This window comes from Eumetopias jubatus, unplaced genomic scaffold, assembly GCF_037043125.1.
Source record: "Eumetopias jubatus isolate StellerSeaLion01/CBP00866 unplaced genomic scaffold, mEumJub1_p1.0 scaffold_3, whole genome shotgun sequence".
Classification (NCBI taxonomy): domain Eukaryota; kingdom Metazoa; phylum Chordata; class Mammalia; order Carnivora; family Otariidae; genus Eumetopias; species Eumetopias jubatus.
The window spans coordinates 774,334-802,265 of NW_028274809.1; the positions used below are offsets into that span (position 1 = coordinate 774,334).

A 27,932-nucleotide genomic window follows, 5' to 3' on the forward strand; every position below is an offset into this window, starting at 1 on the left:
TTACATAGTATAAAATGAAACACATAGTCTCACACATAGTAACACCTTAGAAACTAGGAAAGCATTTGATTTACCACCAAATCACATCTCCCCCTTTCTGCTTTTTCAAGCATGTATATTGCACTGCTCAAAATATTTAGCTTTACCTAAAAAGCATAGAATATTTCTTTGTTGCTATGTAAATGTACTTTTTCCAGTTTTATTGAGAAATAATTGACACACATCACTGTGTACATTTAAGGCGTGATGGTGTGGTTTACATATATTGTAAAATAGTCACACGGCAGGCTCCGCTAATATCCATGTTCTCTACAGATACAATAAATGAAAAGAAAGAAGAGAAAACAACTGTCCTTTGGTGAGAACTCTTTAGACGTACGTTCTAGCAGCTTCCCAAAATCCCACAGCAACATCAGCCACGGTGCCCATCGCATCCCTGGTGCGTGGCTATAGCCAGAGGCTGTGCCTTCCACCACCTTCCTCCCACTCCCACTCCCCGTCCACGCCTCCGGGAGCCATATCTCGTCACTGTTTCCGTGAGCTGGGTCTGTGTCTGTTCCTGTTTACTGCAGTCCACACCTAAGTGAGATCAGACAGTCTGAGTCCTTGTCTGATTCATTTCACGTAGCACAATGCCCTCAAAGTCTATCCGTGTTGTCACAAATGGTAGGGTCTCTTCATTTTTTTATGGCTGAGTAATATTCCATTCTATACACGCCACAGCTTCTTCATCTCTTGGCCATCGATGGTCTCTTGGGTTGGTTCCGTGTCTCAGCTGCTCTAAGGAAGGCTGCAGTGAACGTGGGGGTGCAGGTATGTTTTCGAGGTGGTGTTTCCCTTTCTTCTGATATGGCCCCAAGAGTGGAATTGCTGGATCATAGCGTAGTTCTATTTTGAATTTGGGGGGTCCTCTGTACTGTTCTCCACAGCAGCTGCACCACTTTGCATTCCCACCAACAGTGCATGAGGGTTCTTTTCTCCACATCTTCGCCAATATTCACTATTTCTTTTCTTTCTGAGGGTAGCCATTCTCACAGGTGTGAGGTGGTATCTCATTGTGGCTCTCGTTTGTATTTCCCTGATGTCCAGTGATGTTGATAAATGCATTTTTAAATCAGATGTATCTGCAAGCTTGCAATATGAAAATAAATGCTCATTTATGCCCTCTCCAGAATCTCTCTGATTCAGTGCACCATGATTTCTATCTATCTAAATTATCTCTTGCCACAAATGTTGTGGTGCCTGCCTCGGGGAGTCAAGGGCCAGGGGGCGCCCTGGGTGACAGACTCAGGATGCTACCCTGTAGAGGCAGGTGCTCTGAGGCCATGTCTGGCCAGCCCCGGGGGGACTCTGGCCTCTGATACAGGGCCCTGACCAAGTCATAGTCTGATACAGACTCAAAACAGCATGCTCTGTATTTTTTTTCAGACGAAATAAAAAACAAACCGCACTGCGGATATTTTGTGGTTCTAAGGTTTAGCTCATGTGCATAATCACAGGAATTAATATTTTAATAAGAAGCTTAAGGAGAAACACACATAAACTTATTATCATCATTTAAATAGCAAGAAACATTCTTCTGAAGCTTCTCTAAGAATTGCTTTTTTGTTTCCAGTAAAAATTATCACCACCTCTAAAAGTTCTTCTCCCTTACTTCCTATCATCACTAATCCAATTTTAGGGCAAAACTCACTGAAAAAGAATCTTAACTGTAATGAGCCCATGAGATCTGAGGTACACTATCCTCCTAGACAAGCAGGAAGGGCAGTGGACCAAGTGGAACCCTGGTCAGAGGCCATATATTTGGGGGTCACAGGTTTAAGATGTCAGAACCACACTCGGAAAATGCCATAAACTCCTAAACCACCTCTGAGGAGACGGGTCCCGGCTGTTCTGGGCTGCCCACACTCTCAAGTCTTGGGAGGCATGTGGAGCCAAGGAACCATCAGCCGTGGCCACGAGGAGCCACCCTGATGCCCAGCTTAGGAACAGTCCCTCCCAAGCTCTGCCCTTACTTCCCACCTGTCTGACCCCATAAGGACCAGCAGACATTTTGTTTAATTTAATTGGTCACAGGCTCAGATCTCACTTTGCTTCCTGACAACACATGTAAATCTGATCATCCTCCTGGGATTTTCTGATTCAAAACAAAAATGAGCTCCGGGGCTACCTGGGTGGCTCAGTTGGTGAAGCATCTGACTTTGGCTCAGGTGATGATCTCAGGGTCCTGGGATCAAGCCCCAGGTCGGGGCTCCCTGCTCATTGGGGAGCCTGCTTCTCCCTCTCTCTTGCCCCTCCCCCTGCTTGCATGGGCACACATTCTCTCTCTCAAATAAATAAAATCTTCTTTAAAAAATGAGCTCGGAACTCAGGAGCTGAACAGTCTAAGAGTGTATCAAGCTTCACTCACTGCCCTTGTGACCTTGGACAGAAACCTTCCCTGTGTCTCTGGGCATCAGTTTACTCAGCTCTGAATTGACAGACACTGAGGAGACCTCAGGAGAATGGAATGAACATGACATTAAACATGGACAATGACAGTACTTACCTTACAGGATTATTATGAAACCCATATTGGTAAGATATCATCATCATCACCATCACCATCACTATCACCATCACCACCATCATCAACACCATCATCACCATCACCATCATCACCATCACCACCACCATCATCATCACCATCACCACCATCACCATCATCACCATCACATCATCACTATCACCATCATCATCATCATTATTACCATCAACACCATCATCATCATCACCATCACTATCATCACCATCACCACCATCATCATCATCATCACCATCACCATCACCATCATTATCACCATCACCACCATCATCAACACCATCATCACCATCACCATCATCACCATCACCACCATCACCATCATCATCATCATCATCACCATCATCATCATTACCACCATCATCATCACCCAAGCAGATTGTGTCTGGAAAAGGTTCTTCTGAGAAGATGGAGAGAAGGGAGTTTTTGGCAGTGGTATTTTTTGGTGAGAGTCCAAAGAGTATAATTCTCAGCACTTTATTTAGAGCTAGCAGGTTGAGCTATGTCATACAAAATATTCTTAATTAATTTAGAAATCCTCACAAAAACCTCATAAGGTAGGAAGTTTTATTGTCCAAAAGAAAGAAGCTCTAATGGATCAATCCAGTCGGATTACAATTTTTAAATGCACTTTCAGCAAAATAAATGTAATCTTCAGAACTGCATGCTTGAATTGTGATGAAAACAGATCAGCATTCAAGCATGGGAGAAAGACAAAGAACAATACGAATGCAGTCAAACCTCTGTGCTTGCTTTGTTTCTTTGTGTTTGATTGTTTTATTTATTTTAGTATGTGTGTGTGAGAATGAAGTCTACACTAACAGTTGTTAGCCTTTAGAATGGTATACAAAAGGAACAGTAATATCTCCTTCCCAGTGTCCACTCAGTCAAAGCCCATGATGGGCACTGCCAGGTTACCAAGGCAGGGGCCGGGGTCCTGAGGAGCACGCTCCAGGTCTCATGACCGGTGGGTATCGCAGCGGCAGACCGGGTTCAGCTTCCTCTGAGGACACCAACAGGCACATGAGAAGCACCCGCAGACAGAAGCCGGGCTGGGCGTGGAGGGGCAGTGGGAGGAGGTGCAGGCCAGGCATACTATTCACAAGCTGATCAAGGCTTTCTGATCCATAGTCCTGTTTGAAAAACACAGGCCGAGCACGTTGAGAAAGAATTCTGGCCAAGGAGACCCTGAGAGAAAAGGCATCCAGGACCTGGGAGAACCCACAGAGGGCGGGACAGGTGTGCGGGCTGAATTCACTGGAGCCTGATGCCAAGTGGCCAAGCCTGGTAGGATACACTTCACCAGCCTACATCACAGAGTCTGGTGCCCTTCAGAAGCTTCTGGAGTGTGTGTGTGGGCAGAGGGTTCTCACATCCCACTTCCCTTTACAGATGGAAGAAGGCAGCCTGGAAAATCGGCTTGAACACAGCCTGAATGTGTTCCTACAGGAAAAGTGAGGTGCCCCAGAGCAGCCCTGTCCTCCAGGCAGACACTCCAATCAGGGGACAAGCTGCGGTACATTCTGGTATTGAGATCTGGGGGCATTTAACACTTAGTGGGTTCCTGGACGTTGTTTTGTTCCCAGTAGCTTATGTAATAGATTGACCCAGACAGAAACTTGGATTTTGTTGACTTTGTGGAAGAACATGCAGAAAACAGTAAACATTCCTCCAGCATCTTGTTCAAATGAAACTAGAACCTTGCACTTCAGAAAGAATTTTCATAAGATAGGAAAAATAGTAATTTTTTTTAAAAGTACTTTGGTGCGGGTGGTAGGTCTGGGATGGTCAGTGATATGAGATGTAAGCCTTAGAGAAGAAGGAAGGAAGTCAATGATTTAGACAATCTCTTTGTAAGTTTGAAAGAGAACGATAAATTAAACCCAAATAACAGGAATGCAATATAAAATGACATACAAGAGAAACTACCGGAAGTGGGACATTTGAAAAAACCAGGGAAGACTCAGCAAAGAGGAAGCAGATGACTTACATCAGATTCCAAAAGGAGCTACTGCAGTAGAAAGTGTGGTCATAGCATATCCTAGCAAATATCCAATTTTAGAGGAAATTAACAGACTATTTGGAGACGAAATTAACAAGCTATTTGGGGAGAGAGAACTGCCAGTGTAGACACAGGAGAAAATCTGAATTGTCCTATAATTAGGAAAGAAATGCATCCACAATGAAAATCTTTCCCACAAATCACCATCAGGCACACACACTTTCCTGATCAATTCTACAAAATACTTAAGGGGAAAAGTACCACCAATTATACACAAGTGATTCCAGGGGATAAAAAGAAGAAAGATTATTTGCAAGTCATCTTCTGTGGCTGAGATCAGGGGCTTGTGCGTGCAGAACGACAGCGGGGAAGACTGAACGCCACGCACGGCATGTTCTACAAAATAAACCAGGAGCAAAAGAATACATGCTCTATGATTCCATTTCTATAAAGTTCAAAAATTCACTGATCGTTTCCTGGTGACCACGGGAAGGGTGACGCGGGGGGAAGGGCCCGCAGAGGTGCGGGGACGCTGAAAGGTGCTTGGCCTCCCGTGCTGAGCGTGTCAGGTTTGCAGAGGCGCTAGCTCTGTGCTAGGAAGTTCCTGCCCCAGTTAAAAGTGGGAACAGACAGGTTGGCCACGTGTTTCTTCCGGCCCTGAAAACGGCCTGGAGCAGGCATGGAGAGGGGACCTGGGGCCAGGGTTTCCCCGGGATGCCACCAGCAAGATGGCGTAAGGACAGATTTGGAACGTCTGGGCACACGCGGACCCCCAAGGTGAACTAGCAGGTGGTGGGTGGGGACCCTGGGCTGAGATGCCGACACCGGGGCACCATCCATGCATCCACGATAGCCGGGCTGCAGTTTGCGGGCCGGCATTGGGGTGGGCGGGGTGAAGACCCCGAGGGCAGTGGATGAATGGACAGAAGCATGGTCCAGCTGCAGCAGAGAGGAAGGCAGGGAGTCAGGGGCCAGAGGAACCAGTAGCTCAGATGGATGCGGGAGAGCCAGCGGGGCCAGCAGGCCCGGGGCCAAGCCGTCTGCTTCAGCAGGAAGACACGGTGCCTGGCAGGCTCAGCGGCCACAGCAAGCCTGGACAGCCATGGGAAGCGCCGGACCTGACGTTCCCGGGTTGGCTCCCCGAGCCAGCCTGGGGCTCCAGGGGCCCTGTCTCTCTTTACTCCCACAAACACGGTTTTCATTTATGTACTTGCTAACAAACATTGAATGACTGGATATTCACATTCTGCTGTATAATTCATACCATATCACTACAGCTACCTCCCAGCACCCACCTCCAGCCAGAGGAACTGTGGACAAAATATCCAAAAGGACCACTGACCCAGAAATAGAACTGTCTTCATGCAGCGTGCTAGGGTGTTTGCTCTCAAGCGGACGGAGGGGAAATGTGAGGGACGTCGGAGGACGCCGCAGAGGCCAGTGTTTCCGACAAGAAGGGGTGAGACACCCGCTGAGCTGCACATGGGGTGGGACACACGGTGCCAAGGTGGAGGAAGGTCCCGCCGGGTCCCCGGGTCTGTGTGTCCCAGGAAAGGGTCCGCAGACCTGGCCACGTCGTGTGGCCGTCTCCCCTAACGTGCCGGCCAGAGCGTAAGCTGGAGGGGGAGGTGCCGAGTGCTGTCAGATGTGGGAATGACACGGGTCATCCCAACGCTTACCTCCTCCATCAGGAGGAAGCGGCCCCCCAGCCCAGTGGAGGCTGGCTGAGACAGCCCCCCACATGCCGGAAGGTGGGGACCAGCGCCCCGGGTCCTTGCAGGACCGTGCGTACAGAGGCTCCGCCTCCAGGGCTCTCCTGGGCACCTACCCATGGCCACCCTCAACCGCCAGGGAGCCATGAGCAGGGAGGCGGGCCAGACACAGGCACCAGCGGGATGCTGCCGTCAGGAGAGACACAGACGCCACCAGGAAGGCCCTCACCCTCCTGCCCACCCGTCTCCCCAGGCGGCCAAGGGCAGATGGCAGGGACCCAAAGACCCCGGAGTGGCTCGCACCCTGGTACACAAGGCAGACCCTGGGCAGGGGCGGGAGAGAGCACTAGTGCTCAAGGTGGCCCGTGGGTCCCCGCCTACACCAGGCGCCCCTGCCCCTGCAGCCACCTCACCCTGGTGCCTGTTCCACCTCTGCCTCCCCTGAGGTCTCCCGTGGGGGCAAAGGGCAGCTGGTGGTGGGCGCGTGGAGCCGCTCAGCCTCTGGGTGAATCCTCCCAGATGGGGCCGTGGGCTCTGTCCCTCCTTGCCTTCAGCCCACTGCCTGGTCCTAGTGGAGGCCCAGTCCCCCTCGACCACAGCTGCGGGACTACACAGACCTTGGTGTGGAGGGTGGTGATCCCTGCCATGCTCTCAGACTCTCCCGTGTCTTCCTTCTGCACGTCCCGGTGGATGGCTGCCAGCTTCCCCACCCACCTCAGGGGCCCCGCAGTCCTGCCGGCACTGAGTTTTTCAGCCACGGCCGGGGCAGCCATCCCATGCGCCTGGTGTTTGTCTGTCTGTCTGTCAGCAGAGAAAATGCTTACAATCCTCCCCAAACACAGAAGTCGTGTGAAAGATTCAGCAGGGAGTAAGGAAGGGACCAGGTGGACATGTCTGCAAAGTGCGGACACACCAGCAGGTAGGTGGCGAGCTCACCTGGGGTTGGTAGTTTCCACGGCAGCCCGGCTCCAGCTTCCCCAGGTCATTTGACACTTAGTAAAGCAAAATTTATGCAGCAATTAGGGCAAAAGAGGAAATTTTTCTAAAAGAAATGAAGTTCTTGCCCATGGGGAGTATCATGAGTTCCAAAAATTAACTTGCAAATCAGCCTGATGCCTGAAATGAACTAACAGCACCCTGGGATTCCCTTTGAATGTTTATTTTTAACATGACTCCATGTAACTCACCTGAAAGTTACCTGGTAATCACCTGGATGTCACATGTTAGTCGCCTGGAAGTCACCTGGATGTCACCTGGATGTCACTGGAAGTCACCTGGAAATCACCTGAAAGTCACCTGGATGTCACCTGGATGTCATCTGGATATCACCTGGAAGTCACCTGGAAGTCACCTGGATGTCACCTGAAAGTCACCTGGGTGTCACCTGGAAGTCACCTGGAAGTCACCTGGATGTCACCTGAAAGTCACCTGGGTGTCACCTGGAAGTCACCTGGGTTGTCACCTGGATGTCACCTGGATGTCACCTGGATGTCACTTGGAATTCACCTGAAACTCACCTGGATTTCACCTGGATGTCACTAGAAGTCACCTGAAAGTCACCTGGGTGTCACCTGGATGTCACCTGGATGTCACTCCTGGGCTCTCCAGCCCCTGAGACGATGAGGTCTCTGAGCCAACCGGGGGACCCCAGAAAGCCTCATCCCCTATGCCAGAGGCCCAGTAGAAATGGCCATCACAGTTTATTTACTCTGTGACAATATTGGATGTTTACTGTACAAGTTTTGTATTTTCAAGTATCGATTAGATTTCAGTGAAAAGCTCATTCAAACTGCTAACGTGCGTTTGGCTCCTGGTACTTGTGAGTGCTGTGTGAGCAAGGGCAGTGCGGGAGTCCAGACGGGAGGGAGGTGGGCCACGGAATGCGCGACCGGGCACTGCATGGTTTGCTCGGAAACGTGGGAGCTTTGAGCACCCTTACCCCTCAGAGCTCAGAACTCAGCCGCGCTCTGACCCCAGTCCCGATGCGGGGTGGTTGCAGACGGCGAGTATGAGGTCTGTGTGTCATCTGTCCACTGCAGCTCGGGTCCACGATGACAGGCTCTCCTGAGCCCACGGCCACCCCACACTTCCCTGCACTTCCCTGCTCCTCCCTGTTCCTTCCCAGCTTTTCCTGGGACACGTTCACAGCGTTAGCTCTGTTTCTCCACGGATTACACTTTCCAGGAAGAACATGACAATGACCCAGTGTCAGCGGCACAAGCGCCAGGCACCTCGGCATCACCAGCGTCCGGCCTGCGACAGAAGGAGCTACAGACTGGCCTGTGAGGAGGCTCAGGCCCAGGCTCCTGCTGACGTTTCACACAACATCTGCCTGGTGAGCTCAGGACCCAGCCCGGCCGTGCCTCTGTCCCCGCAGGTGCAAGACCTCCTCGATGGCACACTGGTGCCAGGTGTCGAATCACGGTGCTTCCTGGCATTCGGAGCGCCTGGCTTCACACCTGGGAGCACCTGAGGACCCCGTCAATAGTGGAGGAAACTGTAACCAAGCGGAAGCAGAAATCGGAGTGGAACCATGAGCTCAGAATTCAGAAGCATCATGGCCAAGGTGCTGGGCGGACATATGAGAGGTGGGCAGGAGGGGCAGCTGGACCGTGTTCCCCCCTTCCACTTTGCTCTTTCAGTTGCCAAATGTAATCATGAGTGCCCCTCATTTGCACACCTGTCATCTTTTGAAGGTCATTTTTGAAGATCACACACATATTTCAAGTAGACGCTGCTGGACACAATGCAAGACCCTCTGTTTAGCTGGGAGACAAGAGACCCAAGAAGGGAAGGAGAGAATTAACCTGCTCACAGATCACAGGTTCTGGGGGAGGTGGGGGACTAGGAAAAACACATCACCTGGCAGAAATCTTCCAATGGTCTTTAGTGCCTGGCAGATATGCACAGATTTGTGCTGTCACCTGCACATCTATGGAGGGGAGGTGCACTCTGCATCCCGGCTTCACCATCACCAGCCCGCCAACCCAAGCCCAGGCATGCTGGGGGGAGCAGTGTCCCCAAGTGTGCACCCCACATGGAGCCAGAAAGACCCGTGTGGCCTCTGCTCTCATGAGAAGGGGGCCACCCCCCGAGGGGCGGGTCTGACAGGCCTGCAGGAGCAGTTGCAGGGGCCACTCGCTGACCACATGCCCCCAGCCCAGCGGACAGCAAGCCCCTCCTCGAGCCTCAGCACCCGTGATGATTCATAATGCAAAGTAGAGGCTGCATTACCGAATCCATGAACAGAATGGAAGTACGACTCTGGTTGAGAAGATGAACAGCTTCACTCAAATCCATTGAGAAATGGGCTTCTTGATGAAGCATCGGCCTTGATGAAAAATGACTCTCCATTCAACACTGCCTAATTAGCATGATTTTGTCTCTCTAAAGCCCTGGATTTCGTAGCGGGGTAAAAAACTATGTAATCAAAATTCTTTACTGCGCATATTGAAATTGGAATTGTGTGTGGAGTGTATTCATGGAATTGTCTAAATTCTCTTCATTAGAGTCTCCCAATCAAGCATGAGATGTGCACTTTCCTGAGAGAGGAACTAATGATGGTAATTTGTCTCAGTTGCCAAGCAGTGCATACCTGAAAAGGTGTAAACCCTCCCTGCAAAAGCAGCTCTAAGTGGAAGCCCGTTGTGCGCACCAGACAACACTGAGTCTGGCTGGTGTGAAGGGGAACCCGCGGATGCAGGGCGAAGCCTCCACCACGCCCCACGCACAGCCACTGTCTGGGGGCTCTGCCGTGTCCCCGCGCCCGGCCACAGCCTGGCGAGCCCCTGCATCACACCCAGGAGAGGGGGGCACTACGGAGGAGGAGTTCTCAGCTCTACTCGGGATCCAAACTGAGTGCTCTGTGTATCTTGGATTTTACTTCGTCTTTAGAGTGTTGATTGGTTCTTCGCTCCCCAGACTGCCGGAGAGTGAGCCCATGAATTCCAGTCTGACCCTCAGAACCACCACCCCCGATACAGAGGGGAACACAAACAATCCTAAAAATAAATGCATAGTAAAAACCCCCGAGGAGGCCAGTGCAGCTCCTTTTTGGTGTAGTAATACGTTCCTTTTCTTAAAAACAGGATTTAGTTCTATAAACTCCAGAAATATTTAAATAGAAATAGTGCTAGTCAAGTTTCCCAGACGCTGCACAACCCCCAGGAAGGGCAAGGTCTGCGGCTGCCTGTCAGGGAGGATGGCGGGGCCCTGGGGCTCTAAGCCTGTCCCGCCGGCCTCCCGTGGCAGCACTCAGCTGCGTGGGAGAGGAAGCCAGTTTTCTCCGACCAGGGGAGAAAGCAGAGGGGCAGCAGAGCTACAGACGCTCGGCTCGTGGGGGAGCTGCAGACGCTCAGCTCCTGGGGGCCGGGGAGGGTGCAGCCAAGACCGCGTCGTGAGAACATGAGGGTGGACGCCGGCTGCTGAAGACACAGGCTTGTGGCCAGCAATACATGGTGCTGAGCACAAGGATGCACCACGGGGACTGTCCCCGTTACAGACCGTTGTCCCCATGTCGGGATCAGAGCCCAGGGCCACACAGCTCTGGAGTGCGGGGCCCCATTCTCCAGCTGCAAGCCCAGTGCTGCCGGCGGAGATGCTGGAGGCACAGCTAGGGGTTTCAAGGGAAGTGTCTTGCTCAAATGTCCACATGGAAACGAGAAGACCCAAAGCAGGAGTCGTGACGCTCTAGGTCAAAGCCATCATGCCAGCAAAGCTGAGAGCAGGTGGGTGGTTGTGCTCGAGCAGGAGACAGAGCCCTCCTCCTGACCCAGGAGGAGAAGCAGAGCAACCTGACCAACGTGGAGACAGGCTCTGCGTCCCCTGTGAAACGGGCAGGTGCCCGGAGTGAGGGCCACTACGTGGACTGGCTGCCTGGCTAAGGGGAAAGGCATCTGCGGGGTCTGTGAGGCTCCATGGCCACCTCCATGCCAGGGACCCTCGGCAGCAACCACACCCACCAGGAGCTGGACACCCACTCCTTCCTGGGGTGGGTGCCTCTCCACTCCTCCCTGCCTTTTTTCTCCTCTTCTCCCCCACCCCACCCCTGCCTCATTGCCTGAGGTGGGAGTGACCGAGGCCACAGGAACTTGCAGAAGCTGCTGGGGGCACCTGACGTGGCACAGGGACCCATCCTGGAGGAGACAGGTGTAGCTCACAGGCAGGTATGGGATGGCTCCCTCCAGGGAGAAAGGGAACCCACTGAAGGATGTCCCACAGGATGGGCTGGGGACAGCTCCAGGTGAGGTCCCCAGCTGAGGGACAGGGAGGGTGCAGCAGGCCAGGGAGGACCCTGCGGGCAGTAAACAGGGACACTGGCCGAGGATGGTGGCCACGGGAGCGGGCTTCCTTAGAATAGAAACCTGAGGTGGTGACAGATCGCGGGGTGAGGCGGTGGCCAGGCAAGATGCTCGTTCATCCGGGCACAGTGGCTGAATGCACAGCTGTGTCCATAACTCTGGGGCCCCGGGGAGATGAGAGCCAGGGGCAGGTGACCCTCAGGCCGGGAGGGGGCCGCCAGGAGAGTGTGTGCACAAGGAAAGAGGGAACAGAAGGAGCCCCTCTCAGCCGCTCTGGGTCAGGGACAAGGGGGACCCCACAGAACGTGGGGCTCCGACAGCCAAGGGAGGGAGGAGGTGCTTCCAGAGGAAGCGAGAGAAATCAGGGTGTGCTTGGGGCGGGCTCAGTGCGGCCACATAGGCAACTTCACGGAGTGCTTGCTGCAGAGGGAAAAGCGTTGAAGTGTGGTTTCCCTTACTTTGTAGGCCTTGCGCATGTTTGTGCTCATCAGGTGTGTCCGGTTCTGGAAGTTCCCATCCCTGGAGGGAGCAGGTGTCTGGAACACACCGCAGCCGGAGCTCCTACCCGGGGCGACCGCGGGGCATGGACTTCCGAGAACCACACACATAAGCCCTTGTAACCTGGCCGGAGCACTCCCCAACCCGGCAGGTCCAACCCCGTAACCCAGATGCAAACATGAAGGGAATGTCAATGAAAGCCAGGGGCAGAAAAGACAGTGAAGTGTGTGACCAGAGCAAAACGCAGAGCCGGAGCCTGAGCTCCGCCCGAGGTTCTTCCCGGTGGGGACTCGGGGCTGCCCGGAGCTGAAGGAGCACAGTTCAGGGGAAAAGCAGGGGTCCGCCGTTGGAGAAGCGGGAGGCAGGTCTTCGTGGAAAGCCAGGACACCCTGCGCGCTGTCAGCATTTGTCAGCCTGACACCTTTACTGGGCTCGGTCACGTCGGGGGTTCTACTGCTCTTGGAAGAATGCTGAAGGCAGAACACAAACGGGCCCCCCGAACAGACAGAAACAAAGAGAAGCCTCTCAGGAAGGGGAAACCTGTGAATTGAGAAACGTCCACAGCCGGCCAAGCGCACACTCAGGCCAGAACGGAATGGTCCCCATTGTTCCAGGGAAAATTAAAGGTGAACGGAAAGCAGAGGGTGACGTCCACATAAAGAAACCAGGAAATGAGAAACCGCATCACCGCGGACGGGAACACTGCCCGGCATGGGAAACCGTAGCTCGAAACGCCGCTGCGTGAAACGTCCACAAACAACAACCAGTCATTGTTTTAAAAACATCTTCACTGAGAGAATCAAAACCACAGATTAGAAGTGACCCAAAGAAGCAAGAATCAGTGAAACGAGATGACCAAACTCTGCGCAGAAACTGCAGAAAAAAGGAACTCATCCCATAAATGAGGGTAAATGACAAGACCCACAAGGGCCAGGAGACCCGGCTTCATTCGCAAGAAGGTTTGAGAAGAGCCCTGAGCCCGCGGGGTGGGGGTGAGGACCCGTAACGAGCTCGCCCGGGGAGAAAGAGGAGGAAGCGAGGCACGAGGGGACGCTCAGAGCTCCCGTCAGGAAAACTCCGGGACTGAGAGAAAAGGTGGGCGTCGGCCCTGAAAGCACACACGGGGACAGGGCTCCTGATGGTGACCCCACACGGACCCCGGTGACAGTGACAGCCTTTCAGGGCTGCTCCGCAGGGAACAGGACCATGCAGAAGCGCTTCGGGAGACTCAAGGGAACACGTCCAAGCTGCGGCCAGGCGTCCGGGCGCGCTCTAGATGCACAGGAGGGCGGGAAGCCGTGGCCGGAGCGGAACACGCTCCATCGCCCCCGAGAGGCCCGGGCACCACGCAGGACCCAGGCGAGCTCAGGGCACTATTCCTCACACACCCAGGATGGGAACGAGCGTGTGGGCGTGCGGCAAAGAGGTGGCCAAGCGTCTGAGGTCCAGATGTCCTCAGGCTCAGCACCGGGCTCTCTGGCTTCTCACGGCTTCTGGAGGCTTCTGGTAACCCTCAGAGGTCCCGGGCCTACGGCAGCCTCGCCTGACTCCTGCCTTCCCTTCACCCGGTCTTCTCCCCGTGGGCATCTCTGACTCTGTGCAGAGGTCCCCCTTGCTAACGGCTCCTGTCACAGGGATGAGGGCCCACCCCAGTGACCCCATTTCAGCTTAATTCCCCCTCAAAGACCCTATCTCCAAGTAAGGTCATGATCTGGGGGTTAGGACTTCAACATAGGAATTTGGGGGACACAAACCTGGGAGACAGGAAGCCTCCAGGGTGACAGTGGGCAGGCCTGAGGGTGACCAGATGGCTGGGAGACCCCAGGCGGCCACACTCCACTAGGCCACATGACACCCACCACCACCAAACCAGGCGGCATGCACACCACATTCTGCCACGTGACTGTCCTGAGACGTGGTTTTAAGCTCTGTTACCATCCCGAATGTGCCGTGACCTCTGTGAGGAGGGTGGCTAACCCACAGGGGCTTTGTCCTTTCTGATTTGCTCATAATTCTCTACAAGCTGAATGTAGAAACCCCTCGAGAAAGCCACGTTTCATGCGGCTAGAGCTTTGCTGCATCCCACTGGCCCCAACAGCTGGCCTGGTGCGTGTGAGCCTCCCCTGAGCAGCCATGCGCCCTGGGGTCACATGGACGTTAAATGTCCCTGTGCCATCACGGCGGGGCAGGCTGGGCTGGCGCCACTGTCACCACAGGCCAGGGCTCCCGCCAACAGGGTTTCTCTCCTGCTCCAGAACTTGGGATTTTCCTGCAGAAAATCATCACCAGTGTAGACAGACACACTGAAGCCTTTCCCGTGTTTCCAGGAAGCTTCGGGATTCGGAAGTAACAGAAACTAAGACACCTTAAAACTGACAAAATCGATACACATGTGTTTAATTGCGGAAATCACTCCCTCTCTGTGCTGGATGGACGGCGGTTGTCAGCCAGATTCTCCCACGCCAGCCACGGCCACCACCGGAACGCTCGTCCTCTGAATTTAAGCAGGTTTCTTAAATTACAAAAATAAGCTATAACCCAGTAAAGCATGGTTTCAGAAAGAATGGAGACCCACGTGAAGAAACATTTCACAGGAACGGGCACCCACGTGTGTGTTGGGTTTCAGTGGGCCCTGCTGTGACCTCCCGCCCGTGGCACGTCTCAAATTCCTGCCCTGGGACTGTTGTCACACTTACCGCGGGCAGCGAACGCGAATTCGCGCAAACGCTTAGCACCCGGGGAGCACCCTCCCCTCGCCGGAGCTCCTGGCGCAGCCCCGGGCTCCCGCGTGCGGGGTTCACGCTCCGCCCACCTCCGGCGTTGATGCGTCAGCCGGCTGTGAGTGAAGAGCGTCAGTGCCCGGTTGGAAGCTTTCATACAGACCCGAGAAACAAGCTGCTCGTTGAGAAATGAAAGGTAAGGGACAGGAGGGTGTTCTGCTAACTGGCGCAGCTTCCCGCTCAGTCAGAGTGGAAGCTGAACCCGCCCGGGGCCCAGACGAGCGATGAGCAAAGCCGTCCCCCACGGCCACCCCGGGGCTTTGTACCTGGGACTCCCCTGCCTGGACCCACTACCTAAATTCCCAACACAGTTCGACTGTCACTGAGAAATACCCACGGGACCCCCGGAGGGGGTTGTAGTGCGGGGAGGGAACCAGTCTGTTCCAGAAAGAATCCATTCAGACTAGGAGAGAAATAGGAACAAGAATTTAGACAAAAGTAAATATACACACATGCGCGCACACATGCACGCACGCACACAGGCACACACACATGCACGTACACATGGACACACGCACGCACACGGGTATGCGCATGCACACACGTACACATGCACACACACGCACATACAGATGCACACACGTACACATGCACACACGCACGTACACATGCACATGCACGCACGCACACAGGCACACACGCATGTACGCACGTACAGATGCACGCACACACGTACACATGAACACACGCATGCAAGTACACATGCACACACGCACACAGGTACACTTGCACACTCACGGGTACACATGCACACACGCACGTACACATGTACACACACGGACACATGTACGCATGCACACACACGCACATACAGATGCACACAGGCACACACATACACGTGCACACACACGCACATAATGATGCACACAGGCACACACATACACGTGCACACACACGCACATAATGATGCACACAGGCACACACATACACGTGCACACACACGCACATAATGATGCACACACGTACACACGCACGCACACACACAGGTACACACACGCACGTACACATGCGTGTACACATGCACACACGCATGTACGCACGCACACAGGTGCACTTGCACACTCACTGGTACACATGCACACACGCACGTACACACGTACACACACGCACACATGTACGCATGCGCACACACAGATGCACACAGGCACACACATACATGTGCACACACACGCACATACACATGCACACACCCACGTACACATGCACACACATGCATGCACGTACACATGCACACACATGCGTACACATACACACACGGGTACACTTGCACACTCACTGGTACACATGCATGCACGTGCAGAGGTACACATATGCACACACACCAGCCGATTTATCCCAGCCTATGGCGATGTTTCCTATTTTTGTGGACACCAGGTGGTCTATGTGATTGCAGCTAAAGTGCATTTAACATTTTTCAATGACCTGTTCACAGGGGTGTACACTGCTCAGAGTGAGTTCATGGACACCCACGGACACCCCATGCCCTATTCTGGACAGAGCGCCAGCCCACGGGAGCCCCACCCTGACAGCATCTTTCTGCACTGAATCTCAAGTGCAGACAGTCTCAGATGAGTCACGCTCGAATGACCTGGGACTCGTAAGTTGGAGCCACTTTATTTTAATCATCAGACCCTGGAGAAACACCATCCTGACATCTGGACATGAGACCATTAGCATTTGCACTAGATTAAAAGAAAGAGGAATTTCTAAAACTGAACACAGGGTGGGTGGTGTCCCCTGCACACAATGCCACCCACAGAACCACCTACACTCCGTGTGCCCAGGCCCCACCTTCTCCCAGGGACGCTTGGACATCAGTGTCTCCGGGTGAGGAGTAACTAACAAAGGGTCTACCTGTCTGAACACCCAGCCACTCCTGTCTTCCTTCTGGTCGACAAGCCTGAGAACATAGAGACCTCAGCCAGACCCGCCGCAGACCTCACAGACCATCTGAACAGATCCCTGGGGCCACAGTTCTCCCCAGAGCAGGATGGAGACCTCGCTACCTGAGGCATGCCCGCTAAAGACACAGCTGGCTAACCCATAAGCAGCTGTCCCAGAGCCATCAGCAGAAGCCAGCCTCAGCCTTCAGAACAGCTCCAAGTGTCACATTAATACTGATGAACTCTGCTCCCAAATGCCCCCCCAAACCAGGATCAAGGCCCCCGGGGTGGAGCCAGCTGAGGCCCTGTCTGCAGAGAGCGGTCTCATCAGAGGGCAGAGAGGAGCCGCTCATTGCCCCAGGCCTTCGGGTGGTATCAGAAGGGACAGCAACAAAGGCAACAAATTACCCACCTGGCACGCTCCCCTACATCAAGATCACAGACTTCAGTTTGCTAGGACTGAAGTAAACTCAGTGCATGTTGGGCCATCCCGCTTCCTTCCCAACTTTCTGCCTGGCCTCTGCCCTGCGCTCACATGGCTGCAGACTCAGGTCACTTGGTGCTGGTCCCAGACAAAGGAATGAGCCACATCCCCGCCCAGGAGGGGTCATGGGGCAACGAGGCCAAGGAAGAGCAACTGATAATGTCAGCCTGAAAGCGCTCAGTTCAGTTTGTTGTTCTGAAAAAATCTTTACAGATTTCAGAAGGTCACTAAATACCAGTGCTTCCATGATTGTTGGTGTAGCTACCATGGTCCTGGTTCAGTCTCGGTGCCTAGGACAGCACTTCCACCCCAACGTCTATGCTTGCATGCTGGCGAAGTCAGAAACTGGCCTCTACTGGACAGGGTGTTGGGCTGCAGAGGGCCTGTCAGAGAGGTCAGCAAGGACCCAGCCAGAATGACTACTTGCCCCTTGGGGCAGTTCTACACACCCTGAGCCTCATGCACACGCGAAAGAAAAGGAACAGGAAAGCCCTCCTTGGGCCGCTGCTGGAAGCACACATGAGATGGGGAGGACCAACTGTCCAGCAGAGATGGATGCTCAGGGAAGAGCAGCTCTTCTCCTTCTGGATGTTGAGCATGTCCCTGCTTATGCTAAAGTACCCAACATACCATCTCCAAAAGTGCAATCAAACACCACCACCTCCTCATGTGAGGGGCTTCCAGGGTGGAGGAAACTCATCCTGCTCCAAAGCCTGCTACACATTACTTTCCTGCATCTACCATTGTAAGGACCTAGGGCATGATGACAATCCGGTGCACACTGAGGATACTCCTTAGGAAAATGATCTCATTGCACCTTGCCCTTCTTGGGCATGAACGGGTGGATTGGATGAATGGGTGGGTGGATAGGTGAATAGATTGGTGGATAGATGGGTAGATGGATGGATGGATGGATGGATGGATGGATGGATGGATGGATGAATGGATTGGTGGATGGATGGATGGATGGATGGATGGATGGATGGATGGATGGATGGATGGATTGGTGGATGGATGGATGGATGGATGGATTGGTGGATGGATGGATGGATGGATGGATGGATGGATGGATGGATGGATGAAGGGATGGATTAAGGGAAGCATGGATGGATGGGAGGCAGATAGATGGATGGGAAGATCCATCCTCTCTTTTCCAGTTCCCGGCCTCCTTCACAGTCCAAGGTATGATACCCTCCCACCTAGACTACTACAATAGAAATATCATAACCCATTCATTCTTTTCACTGCAGCTGGAAGTCACATTTCAAAGTGCGGCTTTATCACATCAAGCCCCTAATCTAAAAACCTTTAATGATTTCCCATTGGTCTTAAATAAAATCCCACCATGATCAGAGAGCTCCTGTGATTTGGCCCCTGAACTTTCACCAACATCATTTTGCCTTGTGCTCAAGGATTTCCATGCTTTAGCTCCCTAGTCTCTTCAATTCCTTGAATGCTCCAGGCTCCCTCCTGCCACAAAAGTTGTAGACAGCCTGTTTCTTCTCCCTAAACGTTCTGCCCAGCATTCTCCTTCTAGGTAACATGTGTTTATCCTTCAACTCAAAGCAGAATTTATGCTGAGCCCCTGACTAGATCAGACCACTCATATAGACATCCCAGGGCCCCTCTCCCTCTCAATGATCACCACAACTGAGGCCCTAGTTCATTTAGCAATGGTTTTGCCAAATCTGTCCCAGCCCGCAAAGGGATCCGGTGAGCGTAGGAATGGTCTTCTGCTTTCCCTCGCCTCTGTATCCCCAGTGTTGGACAAAGGTATGTGCTCAAAAAACTCCCAATAAGTTAGTGAGAGATTCATGACACAGCAGGGGCGGCAAACTTTTTCTGTAAAGGGCCAGGTGATAAACTTCTTCTGCTTGGGGGCCGAGTGCTGTAGCACAAAGCAGATGCAGAGGATACATGGCTGAGTGCCAAAAAAAAACTTTATTTATACAAAGAGCAATGGGCTGAATTTGGACCACAGTCCATAGTTTGCTGACACTTGTGTTAAACAGAAAAAGGAGAGAACCTGATTTAATTCAATAAATGCTAATACATATCTTTTCTGATCTGTTTTCATAGTAAAATTTTGGCTCTTAAAATGTAAACATATTCTACTTCCATCAAATAATCAGCCATTCCTCAGAGCCTGCTAATAAGACTCATGTGTCTTGTCCCTTTAATTTCATTACTAAATAGGCATTTTTACTCAAAAAATGGTGGCTATTCACAGATAATCTGCAGCAACAAAACCCAACGTCCTCATTCTTATGAGTAAAAGACTGCCAACTGTTTATGGAAGTATTACTGTCAGAAGATCCAGATATTGGCCATTTCCTTATAATGCTATAATCCGTATTCATACAGAAGCCAGATTCTTAAATAAGAGTATCATTGAATCAGCTAACTCTGTCTTAATGAATGTGGCTTAATTATACCAAGAGTTCTGTTCAGTGTTTTAAGCAAACATAATATATCCAAAAATAAATAGAACCAGAGTCTCTTTCAAAATTACCCTGCAGAACAAGTAGATTTGCTTGAAAAAACATGAAACACCTAAAAGCCCTCATGCCTTCGACACTTTTTGGAAGGATAAAGATCACCTTCCCACAGTCTTTAGTTCGATCAGGCTACAGCTTATATGGTGCAATGAATCTAGAAATCGATATGCCTACCTATGAGTGCTGTTTGTCTTTCTTTGCCTCGATTTCCAGAAATATCTGAGCTGTGAGGAAGGTCAAGCGCAGTTAGGGTTTGATATCAGCGTCTCCTGTCTCTCTAGCAATCCTTAGTGTCTCCGTTTTCCTGTAGTTCTTTATATGAGCATTGTATGGAAACCAGCTCAGCAACATGAGGCCTTTGGGAATGGGCCCCAACCAGATAGGACCGGTGTCCTCGCAAGAAGAGGTCGGGACGCAGACACGCACAGGGGACAACCACGTGAGGACACGGGATGGCCTCTGCCCGCTAAGGAGAGGGGCCACGGAGGAAGCACCCGCCCACGCCTGGAGCTCCGACTTCCCGCCTCAGGGGAGAGCAAGGGTCTGTGGTTGGAGCTGCCCATCTGGGGTGCTCAGGGCGGCCTGCACAGACGCGGTAGCTAGTGATCGGGGCTCCGCAAGGTGAGACTCAGACGCAGGTGCCGATGCAGGCGATTCCTGCGATCTTTTTTTTTTTTTTTAAGATTTTATTTATTTATTTGAGAGAGAGAATGAGAGACAGAGAGAGCATGAGAGGGGGGAGGGTCAGAGGGAGAAGCAGACTCCCTGCTGAGCAGGGAGCCCGATGTGGGACTCGATCCCGGGACTCGAGGATCATGACCTGAGCCGAAGGCAGTCGCTCAACCAACTGAGCCACCCAGGCGCCCGATTCCTGCGATCTTGTCCGCGGGGCAAGAGGGGCCAGGATCCCGCGCGCTCCAGCTCAGAGAGGGGCCTCCGAGGGGACCCCGTGCGAACCCTGCAGCTGGTCTTCGCACTCCTGTACGAATCAAGCAAGCTTCTCTCCATCTCTTCTTTGTCTTTCCAGAGAAATGGAGACAAAAACACTCCGGCCGTGGACTGGGCTCACATCCCACCGTGTGGATGCTTACGAACAGACTGCACTCATCTCAATTGGAATAAAGTCCCCACAGGGCCAGGCAGCCTGCACACCCCGGACACAGCGGCTTCAATTTCAGGGCAACACGCTTGTGAATTAGAGTCCACAAGCAGAGCCTCCGGTCGCCTGGAGGACACACAGAAATAAGCTCGGGCCTCCATAATACCCGTGGCCAGGCATTGATTGCCCACGGAAACCTCGGGCAGAGCTCACCCGGCCACAGACGCCATGCCAACGAGGATAGCAAGCTTTGACCTTCAAATAAGATAAAGAATGAAGCCAAAAGTAATTTTTAAGACACCAAGGAAAGGATATCGACTCAAATATCTGAGTCTGGAGCAAATCAGCAAAAGTTCAACCAGCACATGAATGAAATACAGAGAAGAAGCAAACCTCCCAAATGAAAAATAGATACAAAAAAAGTTAAAATGCCAAGCTGTGTGACACTAACGTTAAGTTTCAGCCTCAAATGTCATCAAAATGTACATGCAAACCTCTTCACTCATAAAAACTCAATCAAATTACATATCTTGATCTCGCGTGGCCGACATGGTCAGGCACAGTTGGCAATGAAGTTCCGAACTCCGCACCGTTTCTGCCTTTCCCTGAGCCCCACAGGCAGCCCTGAAAACTCACTGAGGGGCTTGGGGACGGGTGTCAGAGGACATGAATGTGCCCCCTCTCTGCTCAGAAGCCAGTGCCATGGACCCAATACACGGGTTCAACCAGGCCTCCCAGCACACAGACCCCTCCCCAGCTCGCTGACCCCCTCCCCATGACCTGGGGGGGCACCTGGAGGGGTCTCGGGGGACATCATCAATGCTTTGGCCCCCTCTGCACCTGCACCTTCACCCCCAGAGCAGGACAGGAAACCCCTCCGGTCTGTTGTCACCAATCAAGGGGTATCTTATCGATCGACCATGCACTTACAGGGACTCCTTTAGGGGACACAGCGCCATCTATAAGCAAGAAGTCACAACGTCTGGATAGTCTTGGGGAAGACCAACCCACTGCACATATTTAAATGCATCTTAGCAGCTCTGTTAAAAGTCACACAATATAATGATCTATTTTAACAGCATAGAAATGATATTTTCCATCAGAATGCATCCTGTAAATTAACTTGGCTCTGAACGCTGTTAATTCCGATTATATTCAGTAGGCCGTGTCGAATCTCCACCTCTCCCTGTTCTCTGCAGAGCCGGGGGGCACATCCAGCTCCCACGCTGGCCTCTGCCCGAAGGTTCGCACGCCGGTGGGAGCCCCTCCGTTCCTGCTCACCGGCACTGTCCGTACTTGGGCTGTCATGCCGAAACCAGAACCACCTTCCTCGTGTTTTCTTCCCGCCTTCTCTGGGGTATAGCACACACAGGGTGACCTAGGCAGACACCTCACCGGCCGCCTTCTGCAGGGAGCCAGGCCTTAAACGGGGACAGTCAGCAGATGGCCAGCGGCCCCACAGTGCACAGGGGCACCCCCAACAGTGCCAGTGACCCTGGTTGGGGTGTGGGGGCCTCTCTGAGTCCCGCAGGGTGGCAAATTGTCCCTGTTCAGCACGACGACTCACATTTGGTGTCACCTGTATTGATTAGGTTGGTTGTCTCCATGGACAAGGATGCCTTGTTGTCCTATCTCTTTCTTACTCTTCTCGTTCTAATGTGTCTGTGCGTTTTCTTCCAAAACGTACACACGGATCTAAGCATTACCATAAATTATAGATGTAACATAACAAAATTACTTTAGCGTCCCCAGGAGTAAATTAAAATGCCTCAGCTCCCTAAGACACACTCCCACATGGAAGAGTCACCGTAGGACTTGGCACCGTCCCTCCGAAGGAGCCCAGGCGGGCAGAGGAGAGGCTGAGTGAAGACCAGGGACGATGCACAGCCGGGTGCAGACGCGTCCCCTGAAGCCACCTGTCCCGTTCCTGCCACGATTCCTCCCCGGTCCCAAGCACATATAACCTGAACGGCAGGAACTCAGCATCAAACGACATGTGGCAAGCTTGTTCTCAGGGAGGCAGGTGCTGAGCTGAGCATCGGTCCTTCCAGGAATCAGAGCACGGGGCTGACGCCGAGCTTTTCCCGGCTGACTCGCGGGCTCCGTAGCCACCATGTTCCTGTCGTGAGGATGAGGCTCCTTCCTTCTGTCAGAGGCAGGCACCACTCACCTTCATGGCCTTACGAAAATGCATACAGGCAGAAAAGCATTTCTGAAAGGAGCATGAAGATGGCGTTGTTTTATTACTTAGAGTGTGATCAGTAGGCTTATTGAAAATGCACGGTCTTCAATACTGTCTCACAGTCCCGCAAGGCCCCATTTACAACATCCTTAATTCCATGCATTGTCCCAGTCGCGCCCCGTCTTTGCGTGGGCTGATTTTAACCAGACATCAGCGCCAGCCCACAGGCTGCTCCCCGAGACTCCGGCTGTGCCGACAGGGCGGTGATATGCTGTCAATTAAAGAACTCTGATTATTATCAGCAAACCCAGAGGTCAAAGCGCCGCGTGTCTTATCTGAGTTTCACAGGTGGAGGAACCGTGGTGGAGACAGACTTGTTCGTGGGCGCGCCCAGGGCTCCAACGACCCCACACGGCAAGGCCCCAGGGTGGTGTCTGCACGCTCCCTGGTGCATGTAGCCTCTGCAGACAGCTGCTGTGTACTCGCGGAACACCCAGAATGAAACCACTCTGGGCGTGGCTGTCCAGGTCCGGGAGGAGAGTGACATCTCCTGTGAGCAGGCTCCCCCGGCCGGCCGAGGGCGGTCTGCACGCCCGGTTGGGTCGATCCCACCTGTGCAGTCGGCCAGGCGAGCCCGAGACCCGAGACCCGAGACCCATGTCCGTACTTTAACTGGAAACTGAAGCAGTTTTAATGGGGAAGGACCCGATACCCACCAAACTCTGGACTAACCGAATGGCTCCACATTATCCCCAGAGGCAAGTTACAGCGGGTGTCACCGCGCAGGTCACGGCGTCCACACAGGGTGGTGTGCTTGTCCGACAGCATCCAATGCGCAGGGGAGACCTCAAGGGCTTTGTTGACAACAGTTGTTCGGGCTTTGGTTCTGTTCAGTGCCGTTCACCGAAACCTCCCCTCTCGGTACCTTTCACTATGAACAGACCTGCCCTGACTGTTTGGTACGAACTCCCTTACTTTCCTCTTTACGGCCACACAGTGTCTCCAAAACGCATCAGCTCACAGGATATTTTCATCTTAAGCTATTTTTCAGGCTGGGACTTTCACAGAACAACTACTTATAAATCATCAACACGAAGTTAATGAAAATCCAAACTGACTATAGACACATCTTTTTTTTTAATAAAAAAATTGTATTTACTTAGAAGCATTCAGAATGTCAACAAAACAGCTGCAACTTTTTTTTTTTTTTTGCAATTACAGAGTGGTATTCAGTTAACAGAACAACAATTATTTGGTAGAAGCTGCATCAGAGACAACTGAAGATGAAAAACTACCATCCCCATATATAACTAATTTGTGCTGTGCACCAACAAGAACCTGCTTTAAATTTCCATGCCAATTTCCAACCCCCATACTGGACCAGGCAAGGTTACTGGCTGTTGAAAATACCACCAGGACAGGGCTATCTAAAGACACATTCGGTAGTGTGTTAACTATACAAAAAAAGATACTGTACAGTTTAAAAACAAATCTTACACAGCCTTACATTTCAATTTTTTTCTTTAAAAGGAGTGAGTTGTGTACAGGGGGGTTAAGTGCTTTATAGACGAGAAAAAGAACTGTGCTAGAACCAACTTATTCATCATCATCATCTTCTTCTTCATCTTCATCTTCTTCATCTTCCTCCTCCTCCTCCTCCTCTTCATCTTCCTCATCTTCCTCCTCTCCCTTCTTTTTCTTGCTCTTTTCAGCCTTGACAACTCCCTTTTTTGCCGCACCAGGCTTTCCTTGAGCTCGGTACGCGGCAATAACATTTCATATTTTTCCTTCAGCTTAGCAGCCTTCTTTTCATACGGCTGCTTGTCATCTGCAGCAGTGTTACTCCACATCTCTCCCAGTTTCTTTGCAACATCACCCATGGATCGGCCGGGATGTTCTCCTTCGATTTTTGGGCGATACTCAGAACAAAACAAGAAAAAGGCCGAAGGAGGCCTCTTGGCTGCATTGGGAACCTTGAATTTCTTTTTTGTTTCCCCTTTAGGGGGGATGTAAGTTTTCATTTCTCTTTCATAACGGGCCTTGTCCGCCTTTGCCATGTCTTCAAATTTTCCTTTCTCTTTAGCAGACATGGTCTTCCACCTTTCTGAGCACTTCTTAGAAAACTCTGAGAAGTTGACTGAAGGCTCTGGGTGCTTCTTCTTGTGCTCCTCTCGGCAAGTTTGCACAAAGAATGCATATGACGACATTTTGCCTCTCGGCTTCTTAGGATCTCCTTTGCCCGTGTTTAATTATTTTCCTCAGCGAGGCACAGAGTCGCACAGTGCCCGTCTGGCTCTCACTTGCCCCGGCGCTGTCTCTATGGAGCTCAATGTACTGCAATGACTGTCTATAGACACGTCTTCTACACGCAGCTAATGGTAATCAATTCCTTTCATCTCTACCCACGTAGAGTTTTACCAATGACCTCTAATGGTTTGAAAAGAAAAATACGACAAGAGTTGCAGTTAGTCTTACACGGAAATCTGATCTCTTGAAAGCACTATTTTGAAGAAAAGGCCGCAGCTTCACATGAGAGCCACCTGCACGCTCGTCTCCACATGTTGTGGGCCACTCGGACCTACGTAGTGGGACACGTCACTCCGGGTGATGGGCTGGGACGTGCCACAGCCCCGCGTCAACTGTAAGAACTCTGACACGTAGGAAGGACACAGGATGGTGTCTGGTGGTCAAGGGAGATGTTAAACCCAGAGCACTTCATCAGCAGGAAACCATCATCATTGCGGGGAACTCTTTAGAAACGGAGATAAAGATACTCCTCAAACTCATTCACAGAATAATTTCATGTTTACGTATGTTGACTTTTTTCACTTCAAAAAGGTCTAGCCAATACCAAAGTTGAAAGAATGACATGCTGAGCACCCACCTTCCAGGTAGATCGACCATTAACATGAAGCACCCAGACATCCGTGTCCATGCACGCTAGACCCTGAGTGACTGGAGAATGAATTCCAGACCACGTGTCACCTCCCCCAGGAGGCCAGCGTGACCTCGTGGGAGCAGGGACCTTCTCCAACAAAACCCAGTTACCGATATCAGCCCAAGCGAGTTCACAGCAACTGAAAACATCAAATCCAGAGTCTGCTTCAGCGCTGGCCCAGGGAAGCTCACACAACCCTTGGGGGCCATGTCTCCGATCCCCTTGGATCTAGAGGGATCCCACCTCTTCCTTAAATGATAGTGACTTTTGTGGATTCCTGGGTGGTTCAGTCGGTGAAGCGTCTGCCTTCAGCTCAGCTCATGTTCTCTGGGTCCTGGGATCGAGTCCCGCATTGGGCTCCCTCCTCAGCGGGGAGTCTGCTTCTCCCTCTGACCTTCCCCACACTCATGCGCTCTCTCTGTCTCTCAAATAAATAAAATATTTTTTAAAATAAATAAATAAACAAACAAAGGTATTGACTTTTCAAGAATCTAGGCCAGTTTCTTGTCCGCCATTCTGGGTTTGTTTCATATCTTGGGGACTGGACTCCAGTCAAACACTCGCAGTAGAGCGTCCTGCCCCACACATCACAGCACGAGGCACGGAGGGCGGTTCCTCTCCTTACTGGTGACGTAGGGCGGTCACTCAGTTTCCTGCTGTCACCTACCCTCTTCCTGGAAAAGGATGGGGTGTGGGGGGGGACCCGGACACATGAACTCTGGTCCCTGCAGCCTCGGGGAGTTGACCCCCAGTCAGGACCTGCCTGGATCAGCTACCCCACGGGGGACGGGAAGGCAGATGTTCTCGTTCGAGGAACCCTCCGACCTTCAGCTGGAATCTTCCTCCTACGCGCTCTCCTTGACTCTCCCCATGTGTTGGAGTCCATCGCCAGCATCATTCTTGATGCTCAAACGGTCGCCATGTTGCCCAGCCCTTTGAGCTGCCTCCTGCATCCTTCCGACCCCACGCCCAGTTCATCTCTGAGGTTCCTTTGCTTTGGGGCCACAAGATGCTCCAAACCTCCTTGACTTCCCTGCCCCAGATGTGGAATCCGACGTTTCTCCAAGGAGCCCTGGTTCCGGGGAAGGGTGTCTATGGACCTGGGAGCTATGTGTGCTCGCTGCTTTTAGAACGGGGCACATTGACTCCAGACCCTCCTAGTGGACATGCTAGGTGCATGTGCACCACAACCACAAACATGGCCCCACACGTCCTTTCTCACCCGCCCACCCTGCATGTTGAATTTTCGTCTCACATGGTTAAAATCCTGTAGCAAACAATGTGGACAAATTCACCCGTCATGTTTGCCTCTCCCAAGTTATGTCCTCATGGCTCCGTGGCGGTTCCATCAGTACTCCAGCCAGCAACACACCTCTGAGGTCAAGCCCAAGATCTTTCTGCAGCATTTTGTGGCCTTGAAGTAGCTTTAAGTACCAGGTTTACACTGCAGCGCCTCGGGGGCAGGTCTGCGGAACAAGGAGCCTTGAGCGATCCAGGCTCTCTCAGAGACGGTACGTGGAGACCCAGCCATCCACCTGCCAGAAAGGAAATGGGAAACCCGGAAGCCCTGACTTGCATGCGGTAACACGTCTTTCCCACCAGCAAGCAGCAGAGTTAATTGGAGGAGAACAAGCACATGAAATAATAGGTTGTGATGAATACTGACAAAATAGTGATAAAGCCTAAGCTTGGAATGATCATTTGGTTTTAACAGAAATGTACCAGAAGGGAAAATTCTGTAGCTCCCTGTGGGAATTGACCAAAGACCTGCCAATTATAAAGTGTGCTCTGTCTCTCTACTCTGCTTTCGGACGGACCGTAGGCCAGTCCAGGACAGGCTCTTCTGGGGTCCCGAGCGGGACTGCGCGGGACACCCCGTGTCTTTCTGTTCCAGCAGAAAGAGGGACTGGTAGGTCTCCACCAACATTAACATCCGCAGATGGATTAGGAAGGGAAGGATCCCGATGCGTCCATC

General features: G+C 52.1%; 1 pseudogene; it reads right to left on the minus strand.

Annotated features, from left to right (window-relative positions):
- Nucleotides 1–24,609: 24,609 nt before the first annotated feature.
- LOC114210847 (high mobility group protein B1 pseudogene) lies at nucleotides 24,610–25,268 on the minus strand (annotated as a pseudogene).
- Nucleotides 25,269–27,932: the final 2,664 nt, after the last annotated feature.